A 16,906-nucleotide genomic window follows, 5' to 3' on the forward strand; every position below is an offset into this window, starting at 1 on the left:
ACCTTACTGACGTGGACGGGAGTCGTATTGCTGAGGGTTCCATCATTCAGCAAACCAAGCCAGTGGTCCTGGGAGTGGGCTTTCTTCATTCTGAGCTCATTGAATTCCTGGTCATTCCAAAAGCCACCTATGAGATTGTACTAGGCATGCCCTGGCTCCAATTGCACAATACACAATTCGACTGGTCCACACTACAGTTTACAGCATGGAGTTCTTCCTGTTTCCATTCATGTTTGGCTCAAGTACATCCAGTGAGATCTTTAGGTGTAAAACTTCAGTCTGGTCTTCCAGAGGCCTATCAAGAATTTGCTGACGTCTTCAGTGAAAAGGCTGCTGATGTCCTGCCACCCCATCAAGAATGGGATTGTCCCACTGATTTAGTTCCGGGGAGCAAGCCACCCAGAGGGCGCACTTACCCTCTCTCTGTTCCTGAGACTCAAGCAATGAGTGAGAATATAAAGGAGAATCTGCAGAAAGGGTTCAACCGTCCATCTTCATCTCCAGCCGATGCGGGGTTCTTCTTCGTTAAGAAGAAAGATGGAGGATTACACCCCTGTATCGATTATCAGGGTTTAAATGACATCACTATTAAAAACAGCTATTCTTTGTCACTTATTACAGAACTGTTTGACAGAGTCAGAGGTGCTCGCATCTTCACTAAGTTAGATCTCCGCGGGGCCTACAATCTCATCAGGATCCGAAGTGGCGACGAGTGGAAAACCATCTTCAATACCCACGATGGCCGCTACGAATATCTAGTGATGCCCTTCGGTTTGAGCAATGCCCCGCCAGTATTCCAGAACTTTGTCAACAAAGTGTTTAGAGATCTTCTGTACGAGTGTGTGGTAGTCTACCTCGATGACACCTTGATATTCTCTCGTGACTTAGTTTCCCATCGCCAACAAGTGAAAGAGGTTCTTCGACAGAATCATCTTTATGGTAAATTATCTAAATGTACGTTTGAAGCTTCTTCAGTACCTTTTCTAGGATACATTATTTCGGGAACTGACCTTCAAATGGACCCAACTAAATAAGAGGCTATAGAGAACTGGTCTCTTCCTACAACACTTAAGTCAGTTCAACGTTTCATTGGCTTTGCCAATTACTATAGAAAGTTCATTAAAGGATTTTCTACAGTGATAGCTCCAATTACTTGCCTCACTCAGAAAGGGGTGAATCCTTCCCAGTGGTCTGAAGAAGCACTGTCTGCCTTTCATAAAATTAAACAAGCTTTTGTTTCAGCTCCTGTGTTACAACAGCCAGATGTCAAGGCCTCCGTTCTAGAAGTGGACGCCTCGACAGTTGGCGTGGGTACAGTCCTGTCCCAAGTTGGCACTGATGGTAAGACTCACCCTTGTGGGTTTTTCTTTCATAGATTCTTGCACGCTGAGATGAACTATTCCATCGGTGATCAGGAGCTTCTAGCAATCAAACTAGCCCTTGAAGAATGGAGGTATCTGTTGGAGGGTGCAAGATTCCCCATTACCATCTACACAGACCACAAGAACCATCTATACTTAAAGGCAGTGCAGTGTCTAAATCCTCGACAAGCAAGGTGGGCCTTGTTTTTCTCTTGTTTTGACTTCAAGTTGCTGTTTAGACCTTGCTCTCAAAATGTCAAAGCAGATGCATTATCCCGCTCTATGAGCTCCAATGAGGAATCTTCAGAACAAGTTTCTTGACCAGTACTTAATCCTGTTGTGTTTGCCGCTACTAATGTATCTCTAGATCCACCTTCAGGCAAGATGTTCGTTTCTCCTGAGCTTCGTCCAAACCTTTTGTCCTGGGCTCATACGTCCAGGTTCACTGGTCACCCTGGAGTCCTAAAGACTTTTACGTTTTCGTCTCAAACCTACTGGTGGCCTCACATGAAAGCAGATATTCAAGAATTCATAGCTTCATGTCCCAAGTGTGCTCAACACAAAGTTCCTCGTCAGGATCCTTGTTGCCAAATTCTATTCCAAGTCATCCCTGGTCTCATCTATCGATGGATTTTATTTCGGATCTTCCTCCTTCCAAAGGGTATGATACCATCTGGGCAGTGGTCAACAGATTTTCAAAAATGGCTCATTTTGTTCCACTCAGGGGGTTGCCTTCTGCTCCAAAACTAGCACAGTTATTTCTCTGTGAAATCTTCAGATTATATGGACTTCCAACTGAAATAATATCTGATCGGGTAGTACAGTTTGTGGCAAAATTCTGGAGGGCCCTGTATTCTGCGCTGCAAGTCAAACTTAAATTCTCCACGGCCTATCATCCTCAGACCTTCCTAAGACTCTATATTTCTTCCTCACAGGATGACTGGGTAGATTTATAGCCTTGGGCAGAGTTTGCTCATAATTCCCGTTACCATACGTCCACAGACACTACTCCTTTCTTTGCAGTTTATGGTCAACATCCCAGAGTTCCGGATTTTAAAGATTTACCCATCATAGATGTGCCCGCAGCTTCTTCAGTTCTTCAACAGTTTTCTCAGATTTGGAAAAAGATTCACTTATCCCTCAAGAAAGAACCTCATCAGTATAGTCTTTGCTGACCGAAAAAGACGAGCAGTTCCTAGTTTAAAGCCAGGTGATAAAGTCTGGCTGTCTACCTGAAACCTCCGTCTTAGAGTCCCTTCAATGAAGTTCACTCCATGGTTCATTGGTCCATTTCCAGTAGAGCGTGTCAACAATCCAGTGGCTTATAAGTTGACATTAGCTTCCTATCTGAAAGTTCCCAACTCATATCATATTTCTCTCCTTAGACCAATGATTCTTAACCATTTCCAGAAAGTTCTTCCAGCGGGCGGCTCCAAAGGTTCAGACTCATCGGGGTGTGGAATACGAGGTGGAGAAGATCCTGGACTCTCAGTATCATTATGGTCATCTACTATATCTGATTGACTGGTCCGGATATGGTCCTGAGGAGAGGAGTTGGATCACCGCCACTGATGTTCATGCTCCACGGTTAGTTCAAGCTTTCCACAGACTGTTCCCTTTCAAGCCTTGGGGGTGCTCGGTGCCCACCCATAAAGGAGGGGGTACTGTCAGGAATCGGCATTCAGCAGCATCTCACTTACCAGTTCGCTGGTGTGCAGGCTTTCAAAGGTCACGACCTCAGTCGCGGCTGCATGAAAGCACTGTCCGCAAACGTCATGTTCAGTGTCGCTAAGTACCCCTGAACCACACCCGCTGTGTGCCAGCGTCTGTCCAGCATGGGCGCCGCCATGACACCTGCACTCAGCTGATCCGGACATCCAATCCTGCACTGTGTTTGCACACAGAGCCCGGCAACCAATCACCGCAGAGCAAGGGGTATAAGTTCTAGTCCGTGGCTAAGTCTCATCGCCTCGGACAACGAGTCACTTTCAGTTTACAAGTTCTCCTGGTTCCTGTGTTTCTGTTTCCAGTGATTTCCTTGTTGTCATTCCATCATTTCATCTTCAGTCTTCAGTTTGCTACGAACTCCAGCCACAGTCTGCCGCAACAACTTGCAGTAAGAGACTTTCTCCAGGTTTTTTTTCATTACTCAGCCTGTGCACATAATTACCAGCATCTAGCATTGTGCATTGCATTCAGCACTTAACAACTTGCTGTGTTAGAACTGTCTCCTGCTTGGGCCCCGCTTGGCTTAAAGAACGTGTGCTGCTACATAGACTGTGTGCTTTTATTGCTATTCATTATATACCGGAGTTCCGTTTGCTTTATCTGATTTCATTATTGCCTTTACCGTTCATATCAAGTTTCAAGTTCATCTTCATTGCTCATTTGTTACCAGTGACTTTTGAAATACTCATTTCATCGGATTAAGTTATCATTCATTATTCCTGTCATCAGTTACACCAGTTACCCTTCATACATCATTTCTGTTGTTGCTGACTTCCAAGTCTATCATCAATTGTTTTCACTCATCTGTTTATCAGTTTGTTCAGTTGCTGTGTGACCCCTGTGTGATAATAAATATCAAGTGCACATGCGCAGGACCTTTCTTCAGCTTCCTCGTTTCATCTATCACACCTACACTGACCCACTAGTGCCCCCTCCGGGGACAGACAAACTACAGACCTGACAGCATCCTGGGAACAGTCAAAGCTTTAGCCTGTTGGTGCCTCTGAATTAAGATCCAACTCTACACCGCAATGTATTCCCTGTGGAACCCAGTGTATCTCGCAGAAAGAGATTTAACTATGGTAAGTCTACCATAAACCTCCTTATTGGAGAACTGCACATAATAAACAGCAGCTACATTGTACAAAGCGGGTATGTGCACAGAGAAAAAGAAATCATGACAATTGCAACTAAAATATAAACATTGCACACAAGTCATTTGGAGAGAGCACCAGGACAGAATGGACATCACAATCTTGGAGTATATCAGCTGACTGCATTCCTACAGTTAGAGTGCTTCTTGTCTCAGCTGACATTAGCAACCTATAAGTGACCTGTAATCCTATGTAAGGACTCCCTAGCCATCAGTCCAATGCCAGAGCAACTTATTCCAGAGTTATAGCATCTCTCCTAGCTCCTGGTTGCAACCAGCTATATTGCAATTCCTGTCTCCAGAATACAGAAGACCTCAGAGTATGAGCCAGCTTAATCCTGTCTGTCAAGTGTCTGCATTCCCAGTGTCACAATGAACTTTGCTGTTGTTCAGTGATTCCAATAACCTCCTGTGTAAAACTGGTTACCAGACTGCAGTAGCTACAACTAGTGCAAAGTGACTGTGGTGGTCATTCAGAGTTGTTCGCTAGCTGCATTCGTTCGCTGTGCAGCGATGAGGCAAAAAAAACTGCAGTTCTGCGCATGTGTATGCGGCGCAATGCACACACGCGTCGTACTATTACAACGAACGATGTAGCTTTACACAGGGTCTAGCGATGCTTTTCAGTTGCACAGGCAGCCGCAGAGTGAGTGTCAGGAAGAGGGCGTTTCTGGGTGTCAACTGACCGTTTTCAGGGAGTGTTCAGAAAAACGCAGGCGTGCCAGGAAAAATGCAGGCGTGGCCGGGCGAATGCAAGGCGTGTTTGTGACGTCAAATCAGGAACTGAATGGTCTGATGTGATCGCAAGCGCTGAGTAGGTTTGAAACTACTCAGAAACTGCACAAAAAAATGTTGTAGCCGCTCTGCGATCCCTTCGTTCGCACTTCTGCTAAGCTAAAATACACTCCCAGTGGGCAGTGGCATAGCGTTTGCACGGCTGCTAAAAACTGCTAGCGAGCAATCAAATCAGAATGACCACCTGTGTCTTTACTGAGTGTACATTCAGACTAATCATTCACCTGAAAGGCTCACCTATGCTACCAGCTTGCAGTTTCCTATTGCGCAGTGATTCCTATTGAACACTGATTTTACAGATTCAGTAGCCACTTGCTGGTTTAGTGCTTTCCAGTTGGGGCATACTGTAGATCCTGAACCCTGCCATGCTATTAACCCCTGAATCCCCTGCATTAGATTCTGTGTGCTCATTACCTCTTTTTCATCCATAGTATCAGCATCCAACAGCACAAACTCTATTCATCGGTATCCAGTGACCACTCTGGTTCCTTTCTGACTCAGCTTTATCCAGTCAGTAAGTCTAACACAGTTCCCACTGTGTCCGGTAACACCTGTTTGCCATAGGACTACACCAGTGCAGTTATCATCTAAGCTGCATTGCCAGTTCCAGTTCGGTCTTGTATATCCAGTTCCAGTCCAGTCCAGCATTCATCAGTTCGAGTCTGGTCCAGTATCCTCTTGTTCCAGTCCAGCCAGTGTGTGGCCGGAGAGACTAACCAGCCACACGCGTAATGGCGGCTGCGGCACTGAAGGGGTTAACCCTCGTGCCACGTGCCATTTTGCGGACAATAGGCGCTTGGCATCATTGTTAAATGTACTTATGGCACTGGGCGTGGACTGTTTAAAAATATGTTTAATGATGTGTTTTAACTTGACATATGTATTGCTTTGTGCACAATTGTAGGATTGCATGTTTAAATGTATTTATATTTAAGATGTGCTCACCTGTATTTTAAAGGGAAAAATGCACTTACTATATCTGTCTGAATTAGCATCTCCTATCCTCTGGAAATAGGAAGTGGCATGCTAATGGCCCTGTCCTAACAGAGAGGTGTGAACGACAAAAACCCTTTTGATGTTGGACAATGCACAGCAGATAATGGCTGTGAGTGTCAGATTGGGTTGAGAACCTGTATTTATTTATGTAGCTGGTTTCATTGATATATGAATCCTGAATGGTAGACGCAGGAAGGAATAACGTTTGTTTGGGAAATAAAATACAAACCGTATTTGAAGCTACTGTATGTGATAAATTTATCAATAGTGAATGTTAGACTGATAACAAATGTCTGTGGAACAGGAAAGAGGAAATTATTTAAAGAACTTGTATCCTTTGAAAATGTAATTTATTTATATTTTGTAAGATATCCTGATTGGATGGAAAGGACGTTGGTTTGTGATTTTACTGTATAAAAAGAAGAGGCATGTGAGCCTCCAGGGTGTATTATACCATTTTTATTCTGCTGTAACATCTTGCTGTACTGCTGAAGTTCTTTTCAGGACTATTTGTTGGCATTAAAACATCATCTGCCTCAAGAAGATTGCGTCATCTTGTGACCTACAGGGCTATGCGAAACCTAGCCCTGTTCACCGGCTGTTCAGGGTGAACCAGCGTCTCCAAGTTCCGCCTTCCGCCAGCTACCGGTAGAGGCCTAGTCAGTGACTAGTGGGGATTCGTCAACACCACACATGTGTGGTAAAGCAGCGTGTCGGCACATACAGAGCAGAACCATGGTTCCAAACACCACGGCAGGTTAGGAGTTTGGTGGTGGCAGCAAAAACCCGACCACAGCGCAGTGGGTGGAGTCAGTAACAGGTGGTTACTGACGGTAAGCGGGAATCCCCTATGTGGTCAGGTCCCGTGTGACATAAGCATCCATTCTGTGTACTGGGGACGGGACCGTCCGGTCACAGAAATTGGTGGCATAGCGGTGGGATAATCCCGGGCGGCTTTTCGGTCACCCGATTGGAGAAGCCGAGTTACTCAGGAGAGAAGTACCTGGAGAACGCACTAGATGACAGACTTCAGCGGAACGTCTTAGGGCGATTTGGAGATCGTGTGCCAGGAGAAGGGTGTGGATATTCCTTTCAACATGTCAAGAAGTGTCATGAAGGCGGCGCTCATGAGCTTGGAGGAGTCCCATCGGGTGGAGGTGGAAAGCACTGACGGCGTCAGCATTGCAGAGGACGGCCCACCAGTGGACCTTCATACTGAACCGGTGAGACCCACAAGCCTCGCCTCTTCTAGCAGCAGCCATATTCCCCAGCAATTCCTAGCAGGGCCAGGATCCCAACGTCCCAGGGGGGGCGGCACGGATAGCCTAGCGGATCGGCTAGCAGAATTGGGGGAAAAGGCAACGGAGCAAGAGCGCTTGATCATCATCCAGATGTGGCGTAATGAGCGGGCACCACAGGTCGTGGTACCCCGGGAGCCGTTGTCAGCTGTTGTACACAGATCGGGACGTATTCAGTTTGCCAAGTTTGCAGACAGTGATGGGGACATTGATGGACATTTACAAGTTTTTGAAAGGACTTGTAAACTACATGATTTACCCAAGTCGGAGCGGGTGAGACACCTTGTGCCCACTCTACATGGAGAGGCATTGGAGGCCTATCTAGGAGTGGCCACGGAGGACTGTGGGGATTACGACGAAGTCGCGAAGGCCCTCCTCCAGCGATTCTTTATCACTCCAGAGTCTTACAGGAAGAAGTTCAGAGACTTGCCCAAGAATCCTAGCAGCACCCATGGGCAGTTTGCCACCCATCTGCGGCAGTACGTGTGAAGTGAGTGAAGGATTCTGAAGCCACTACATGGGATGCACTAATCGACCTGATCTGCAGGGAGCAGTTCTATCGCAGGTGTGCCCCAGAAGTGAAGTAGTGGGTGCTAGACCGGGAGCCCCCCAGCTTAAAGATGGCTGCCCAGTTAGCCGACAAGTATGTGGCAATTCGGCCACAGGGGCAGAAGCGCCCAACCAGCAGCCAGCCCCAAAAGACTGTACAACCAGGAGGACACCCCTCTTCAGCTCATCACCCCCAAAGACAAGCGGCTTCCAATCTGGGTGCTCTTGGCCAGCAACCGCACTGCAGCATCCCTGCAACTGATCAGAGATCATCGGTGCCACGACTGGAGAAGAAGTGCTATGGCTGTGGGAAAATCGGACATCTGAGGATGAACTGTCCTGCATCCCAAGCACCCCAGACTCGTGCCCCAAATCCGAGTGCTGGAGCCCGGCTCGCTTGTTTGATGAGTGGAGATGAGCCTACAGAGACTGTTCCTCCTCCAGTCAGTCCAATGGAGTGTGGCGAGAAACAGGTGCACTCTGCGGAGAGAGTCACCTGCATGGCCAAACAGCCCCTACACAATATGTGGAGGCACCTGCAGCCGGTCCACGTGGGACCCCTGCAGGGAGAAGGCCTAAGAGACTCTGGGGCCTCAATCACTGTAGTGAGCCCCCACCTTATAGAACCTGCTGCAGTATTGCAGGGTCGCACTGCCAAGGTCACCCTGGCAGATGGAACGGAGAAAGCGGTTCCCATGGCAAGAGTCTACCTGGACTGAAAGCGGTTCCCATGGCAAGAGTCTACCTGGACTGGGGAGCTGGACCAGAGTTGCGAGAAGTTTCCGTCATGGATGGTCTCCCAACTGATGTGGTCCTAGGAAATTATCTGGGTGGTGGGATCGTCACCACGTTTGCTGGCGCCATTTCCCAGAGTCAAGTTCCACAACCACCGTTGACATCAGCTACTCCAGCATCAACCAGCCCAGAGGAAAAGATTACAGCGGCTAGATCGGCACATCAACCCCGCATGCCTTTTGCCTCTGGTATGCCTACGTCCCCTAGCAACGCAGAGGATGTTGGTTCCAGCTCGTTTGATCCTGTGGGGGTGCCCAATGATGCTCCTGACCCAAGTGGTTTGCCAACTCCAGTGGTGAGTGTATGAGAAACCACAGTGACCTTTCCATGACTGACCCCTACCAGACTGACCCTAGTATCCCCCACCTAGATCCCCGTGTAGAGTGTCCCAATTTAGGAGAGATTGAGGGCCACAGGCTCAACTCTCTGACCCATCCCCGGAAGGCATGAGGCGCCACTCTGGCAGCGGCCTTGACAGGGCTGGGGCAGGAAGTTTTAGCTGGCGGGAAGGGTTAAGGTACAGGGTAACCAGGAAAGTGGGAGGGGATAGACCAGATTGGGAATGTGTCCAACTGGTGCCCCCAGGGAACTTTCCTGCGCATCCGGTGTCGGTTGCCAGTGAAACCCAATTGGACAGCCACTCAGAGATAGACCGTACCCTGAAGTGCCTGACACAGAGCTTACCCTGGTCTGGAATGTTGGATGACGCCCAGACCAACTGTAAGGCTGGTGCCATGCGTTGGCCGCTGGGGCACTCCAGAGGTTGTGTTGTCTCTGGGCCTTTGCCCATAGGAGAACCTTTACAGCAAGTTGCTGTGGACATAGCAGGTCCCCTGCCTATGCTCAGTAGATCGGGGAAGACACGCAGCCTCCCTGTAGTGGATGCCACACAGGATCCAGAGGCTCGTGGTCTGGCCACCATCACTGTGGCACAGGTAGCGGACGAGGAGGAAGGAGTAGGCCTAGGTGACAGGGTAGGTTTCCCGAGTCATAGATCGACAGAGGAGGATGGGAGGGCAGGTCTGAAGTTAGGGCAGACAGTTGCCAGATAGGAATGACGGAGGTGCAGTGCCTGGGGCATCATGTGGGAGGAGACATGGGTAGGCCCAAAGCAGAGGCCACCAAAGGCTGTCCCCGGCCCACATCACCCAGACAGGTACTGATCTTAGAACCTGTAAGGCCCTACGGACATGTTGTCACTGACTTTAGTCCTGTAGTGGACCCCCTTACAGAGATGGCTAGGAAGGGCATTCCCAAGTCAGTGGACTTTGCACCCGCTTGCGAGTTGGCATTCCAGTCATTGAAGGAGGCTCTGGTACCCGTTCCAGTGCTGATGGCGCACATTCTTGACCAGGACTGGGTTTTACGAATTACTTCGCCACTGCACAGACTGGGGACAGTACCGAGCCAGAAAGAGCCATATGGGCAGGAGCACCCTGTGGCCTGTTTGAACAGAATATTGCTATGGTGGGAGGTGGGGTATGCCGCAGTTGGGACACCTTGGGTGGTACTTGTGTGTAACTGGCCCCCCACTGTGGTGACTTACCACCCACCTGTTAGGTGGCTGCAACCTACCTTGGGGAAATTGGACAGACTTTTTTGGTGGAGCCCTGAACTTGGACTTCAGGTGGACTATTTGAACATTGGCCCTCATTCCGAGTCGTTCGCTCGGTATTTTTCATCGCATCGCAGTGAAATTCCGCTTAGTGCGCATGCGCAATATTCGCACTGCGACTGCGCCAAGTATCTTTGCTATGAAGATAGTATTTTTACTCACGGCTTTTTCATCGCTCCGGCGAACGTAATGTGATTGACAGGAAATGGGTGTTACTGGGCGGAAACAGGCCGTTTTATGGGCGTGTGGCTGAAAACGCTACCGTTTCCGGGAAAAACGCAGGAGTGGCCGGAGAAATGGGGGAGTGGTTGGGCGAACGCTGGGTGTGTTTGTGACGTCAAACCAGGAACGACAAGCACTGAACTGATCGCACAGGCAGAGTAAGTCTGGAGCTACTCTAAAACTGCTAAGTAGTTTGTGATCGCAATATTGCGAATACATCGGTCGCAATTTTAAGATGCTAAGATACACTCCCAGTAGGCGGCGGCTTAGCGTGTGTAACTCTGCTAAATTCGCCTTGCGACCGATCAACTCGGAATGAGGGCCATTGTGCACCCACGAAGAGAGGCCCACTGCACTATGGATGAAATGTCTAGGTCGGAGCCTACGCCCTCCAGGTAGCATCACCTTCAACCCAACAGAATGCGGGACCAGGAGTCAAATCGTTGGGACATGGCTCCCTGGTTTTCCCGCTTGAATTGGGGGGGGGAGTGTGGCCGGAGAGACTAACCAGCCACACGTGCAATGACGGCTGCGGCACTGAAGGGGTTAACACTTGTGCCCGGTGCCATTTTGCGGTTATTCCAGTTTCTGACCAACCCGTTACTAACCCATTACCAGTCCGGTCCAGCATTCACCGGTTCCAGTCAGATCCAGTATCCTCTGGTTCCAGTCTGGCCCAGCGCTATTCCGGTTTCTGAACAACCCAGAACTAACCTGGTTTCATCCCAGACATAGTCTTCTGTCAAGCTCTATTTCTCTTCAGTTATCTGTGTTAGTGTGTACCAGCATATCCTTCTCAAGTACCTCTCTAAGATTCCAGTTGTATCTCCAGTGCTAACATCACAGTGCATCTCCCTCAGTACACACTCTTCCTAACTCCAGTCCAAGAGCAGAGACTATTACACTTTTCAGACAGAAAAGTCTGAAAGTCCCGGCAATTACCCGGCATTTCAGTGCCATGTCATTTTACTGGGACCTGCCTGACGCCCCCTTTCACACAGACATGCAAATTACCGGATAAAAAAATTCGACCCAGTAATCTGCAGATCAACACGGGTATTTTGTCTGTGTGAAAGGGTCAACCCGTGTCATATTCCCGTGTCTCCGACCCTGGTAACTTCCTGGGTCGAAGTCCCGGGAATTACAACACGGGTTGACCCTTTCACACAGAAAAAGGACCCACGTGTTTCATGAAATTACCGGGTGGAACTGCTTCACCCGGTAATTTCATTTTCTGTCTAAAAAGGGTGTAAAATAAATTAGACCTCCAAGCTTCCAAGTCATCTAACTTGGAACCCAATCCTGTCAGTGACTCGAATCCAGGTCCACAGACAAACACAAACGTGACTTCTCCCTTCTCAGCCCATCTCCTCCATGTAATACACATTTATTGGCTGCTCAATCAGATTGTGATGTCACTCAGGTGCTAAAAGGGAGGGGTAATTCTGAGTAAGAAAAAACATTTTGCAATCCCTAATGCACACTGAGTGAAAAAATAATTATTTTTCACTCAGTGTGAATAGGGGATAGCAAAATGTTTTTTCATCTCCTCCATGTGTTTGCACCCTCTCAGTCCATCTCCTGCATTCGTCTCCCCCTCTCAGTCGATGCATGTGTGTCATGATCCGGGTAATTTCTCAACAATATTTACCTTCCAAATGCCTCCTGAGACTGTTCCAGTGTTCCAAGCCTGGATTCCATCTGCTCACATTCAAGTTACAAACAATCTTTCCCTCCAAAAGCGAACATGGGCGCAGCCATGTTTTCCTGGTCACATGTTACCCTTCAGCCTATCAGCTGCACTCTGGTCTCAGCCTAATTATCCAGCAGCTGCACTCTAGACTCTGCTTAATCAGGAACAGGTATAAATATCCTGTTCCTGGGCTGGAAAGATGTCAGTGCTTCAGTTGTCAATCCCAGTGATACAGGTCTCCCTGCTTTGTGGTTGTTTTGCTCTCTTCAGGTATTCCAGCTCTTGTCTTCAACTCCACTAGAGACCCGCACCAGTTTAACATCCAGCGGTGCAGCCTGACTCTGCAGTGTTCTACCATTGCTCTCTGAGACTGGCAGTGTCTAAAACCGGCTTCCAGCTTCCAGCGGTGTCCTGTCTCCATTCGCCATCGGTGTTCCGCCATCGATCTCCATTCACCATCGGTGTTCCGCCATCGATCTCCATTCGCCATCGGTATTCCACCATCGATCTCCATTCACCATCTGTGCTCCGTCATCGCTCTCAAATAAATCATCGCTCTCCAGTTTTCATCGATCTCTAGCTACATTGGTGCTGTTGCACTACACACAGTTCATCATTCGTCCGGTTCCATCCGGCCTACCCAGCAGCACTAGTATTTCAAACCAATACAACCAGCTTCCAGAGAACACCTGTTGGTTTGTTCCTGCCACTGTTCCTTTACTCAGCGCATGGGTGCTGGATAAGGACATACCATCTCCTAGGTCTACCAAGACCCTCTATATTACCGCTCCCTGAGGCATCTCCATCACTACTGCTTTTTCAGGAACTGTATTGTCATTTAATTTACCATATCTGACACTGCTGCTAATGTACCATCCGAACTGTGCTTGAATAAAACCCGTTAACTTAATTCCAGTTGTCGTGGTCACGCCTTCGGGCATTGGTATTGCATGTCCAAGAGTCCCATACTACCTCCCAGGTTCCACTACACACCAGTCCCTACAACTGAGGCTTCCTCCAGTCAGCACCAGCCCTCAGTTGTGACAATGTGTTTTTTCCGCTCAGACCATCTCCTGCATGTGTTTGCACCCTCTCAGTCCATCTCCTACATGTATTTCTTCTTCTCAGACCATCTCCTACATGTGTCTCCTCTCATTCCATCTCCTGCATACATCTCCCCTCTGTTAGTCAATCTTTTGCATGTCTCCCCCTCTCATTCAGTCTCCTGTAACCATCTCCCTTTCTTAGTCAAGCTCCTGCATTTATCTTCCCCTCCTGCAGTCCACTTCCTTTATGTGTCTCTTACCCCTGTCAACCCATATCTTGTACGAATCTCCTTCCTTAGTTTATCCTCTGCATGTGTCGCCCCCCACCCCCACTTAATCTCCTGCATGTGGCCCTCCTCATTCGTCTTTCCTGACATCCCACCTCCTGAATGTGTTTCCCCCCTCTCACTTTTCCCAGCTTCAGCCAGTCCTTATCTGTACAGCTTTTGCCAATCAGACCACACCATTGGGAGCAGCCAGCATGTACACTCTGTATACATAGAGTTCAAAGCTTCTTTATGTGCAAAATTATGCCCCCTGACTCCTGTACATCTAATCCTCCTCTGGGTTTATCTGTCTGTGCATCTGTCTCCACTTTATGTCTGTCCCTATATTTCCCCATCTGTATGTCCTAATCCTTCTACCATGTGCCCCTGCACCCACTTTTCCCTTCTCACAAATCACTTTTCTTCTTGCCTTGCACCTTGTCCCGCATCCTTGTACTTATTGTTTTTCTACTCTCTTGGCCCCTTAACTTCCTTCTCCTCCTCCTCCTCCTCCTCCTGCTCCTCCTCCTCCTCTTCTTCTAAAGTTTTCAGTTGCTACTGACCAGAAGCTACGTGGACAAATGGAGGTACAGCTGTGTCTAATACTACAAAAATGAATCCCAATATGGCAGGTAAGAAATACATGATCTTTTAATTCAGTTAAGGTATACATTAAGAACCTATTGATACATTATAGGGTTCCTATTCATCAAGTTCAAAATCCCAAAAGCAAATGCGCTAATGGGGTTATGATTAGAGATGAGCGGGTTCGGATTTAACGCCAGAATTAACGCCAGTTCGGTTTTATCAGGATTTTTTCTATTGGCTATCCAAAACACGTGACACCCGTGAGCCAATAAGATGCCGTTTTGAGAACCGAGTAAAACCGAACCCGCTCATCTCTAGTTATGATTACCCTCCCATCCGGACCCATCTAAGCATTTTGTCCTAGAGATAGACACATCAAAAATGGCTGTAGGAGCTATTATCTCTCAGACAGTATGGGTGGTCTTCAGTATACCGCCGGCCGGGATCCCAGAGACCAGCATACTGGTGCCGGGATCCCGACCACTGGCATGCCGACACATATTCTCCCTCTTGGGGGTCCACGACCCCCCTGGAGGGAGAATAAATAGCGCTGCGTGGCGAGCGCAGCGAGCCCGCAAGGGGCTCATTAGCGCTCACCCAGCTGTCGGTATGCCGGCGGTCGGTATCCCGATGCTGGTATGCTGGCCCCCGGGATCCCGGCCGCCGGCCACTCATACTACACCCCAGAGTATAATGATTCATTAGGTGACAGAAAGGACTAGCTGTTAGCATTCGAGGATTAGAGACATCTACTTTAAGCTTCATAAACATAGATTATTAGTTATACAGATCATAGTAATGTAGAATATTTGAAAACTGCACAAAATCGTACTTCAGTCAGAACAGATATGCTTTTTTTAACTGATATAATAATAATTCCATATAATACTTAGTGTACCTACCGACCAGGATCATGAAATTCCAAAGCAGAAGTCCTTTCTCATCCATCAGAGAACTCTCCAGCAGCCAAGGAGAATATATGTTATTAACAAAGCTCCCAATGGCTCTCTTGCTTCAGTTATTCTGTCCCAGAGTAGATCATCTACTCACTGACCTTATTTCTTCCCACCTGATATCCAGAACTCCAGATTCAATGTGATGGATTGAGGCCAGGACAATCCAATAGGATTGCAGATCAGATCCAATAGGCTTCCAGATTATTTTGTCATAAAACTGCTGGCTGATGGTAAGCAGGAATACATCCCAGCAGCTAGAGGCAAATGTAGCAAGAAGTTAAATGTAGCAAGCAAGAAGTTACAATCATACCAAGCTGTTATAGGTGGCGGTCAAAGGGGGCTACACAGTATATCAATAATTATTTGCAGGATATCCCCCTGAAAACAGCAGTTGCAATGCATTCCATGGCTTAGCCCTGTTAGCTAATGCCATCAGAAGAGGGTGTTTAGCCCCATGTAGCCTATCGACTACATTTCCCCAAAAAGTCCCTGGAGAGGGATCCATAGGATTATGCAGCTCATGCCTGGTCAGCAGACTATCCATGCACAGTAGTGCACATGGTGCCCAAACAAATAGCAAAGGGATCACAAATGCAGGGAGATGCTCCTTATTGAGCCCCTGTCCCTGCAGGTGTATTTTAATACATTCGGGCGAACATTAATTTCTTATTGAATACTGGAAATAAGAAATTATAATTATCAAGTCTAAGACTAGATAATTAATAATTATGCCTCAAAGTCAGTTCACAGGAGTTTAAGCAGAAGTAATTTTTATTAAGACAAAATGCATAATTTGTGCAATTGGCTGCTCTCTTATATACAGTAGTCCTAAATCCATTGATAGGCTACAAATAGGAATTGGACAGAAGGCTCAACAGTGCATGGCCCAGGCAAATTCAAGAAGTACACACCGCTCTTCATAATTACATCTGACATAAGAACCTGTCGCTGCTCCCACCACCACCACCGTCACCATATCCAGAACACATTATGGGCCTAATTCAAGTTGGATCGCAGTAAGCGATCCAACAGCAAATATTGTGAAAAAGATGCAGGTGCATATGCAGCATCCGTCATGCGCATGCGCCCGCATTTTCTGTGGGGGGCGCAGAAAATGCGATCGCCTCTACCTGTCAATCAGGCGGTCGCAGGGCGGGGTGGGGGATGCAGACAACACTCCATTTCCAGGGAGACGGAGCATTGCGGGGGTGGTGCGGTGCAAACTGTGGGCGTAGGTGGCCAAATGGTGGCGTGATCACGGCAGCTGCGTGACGTCACACACAGCCACCGCGATCGAGAACATGGCGGCGGGACTCCTGCGGGCGGACCTAAGCTGCGCCAGCAGGAGGCTTACTCAGTTTCTGCTAACAAACAGAAATTGCGATGCATTCGCAATTTCTGCTTGTTGAACTGGGGGAGGCGCCGGTCAGCATGCTGGGCGTCCTTGCTCTGCGATGGGTGGCCCCCAGCATGCGATCCAAAGTATTGCAAATTCTGCAAGTAGCAAAATTTACAATACTTACAGAATTAGTCACTATCTGCATTAACATTAAAGATGAGCGGGTTCGGTTCTCCGAGTTCCGAACCCCCCGAACTTCACCTATTTTACATGGTTCCGAGGCAGCCTCGGATCTTCCCGCCTTGCTGGGTTAACCCGAACGTGCCCGAATGTCCTCATCCCGCTGTCGGATTCTCGCGAAATTCGTATTCTATATAAAGAGCCGTGCATCGCCGCCATATATAGTATTACAGTGCAGCATTTTTGTGACCAACAGTATATAGTTGTACAGTAGGCCATTGCTGTATCTTGCAGCTCTGTGTCACTGCAAGTATCCATTCCATATC

Source organism: Pseudophryne corroboree, chromosome 1 (assembly GCF_028390025.1).
Source record: "Pseudophryne corroboree isolate aPseCor3 chromosome 1, aPseCor3.hap2, whole genome shotgun sequence".
Classification (NCBI taxonomy): Eukaryota; Metazoa; Chordata; class Amphibia; order Anura; family Myobatrachidae; genus Pseudophryne; species Pseudophryne corroboree.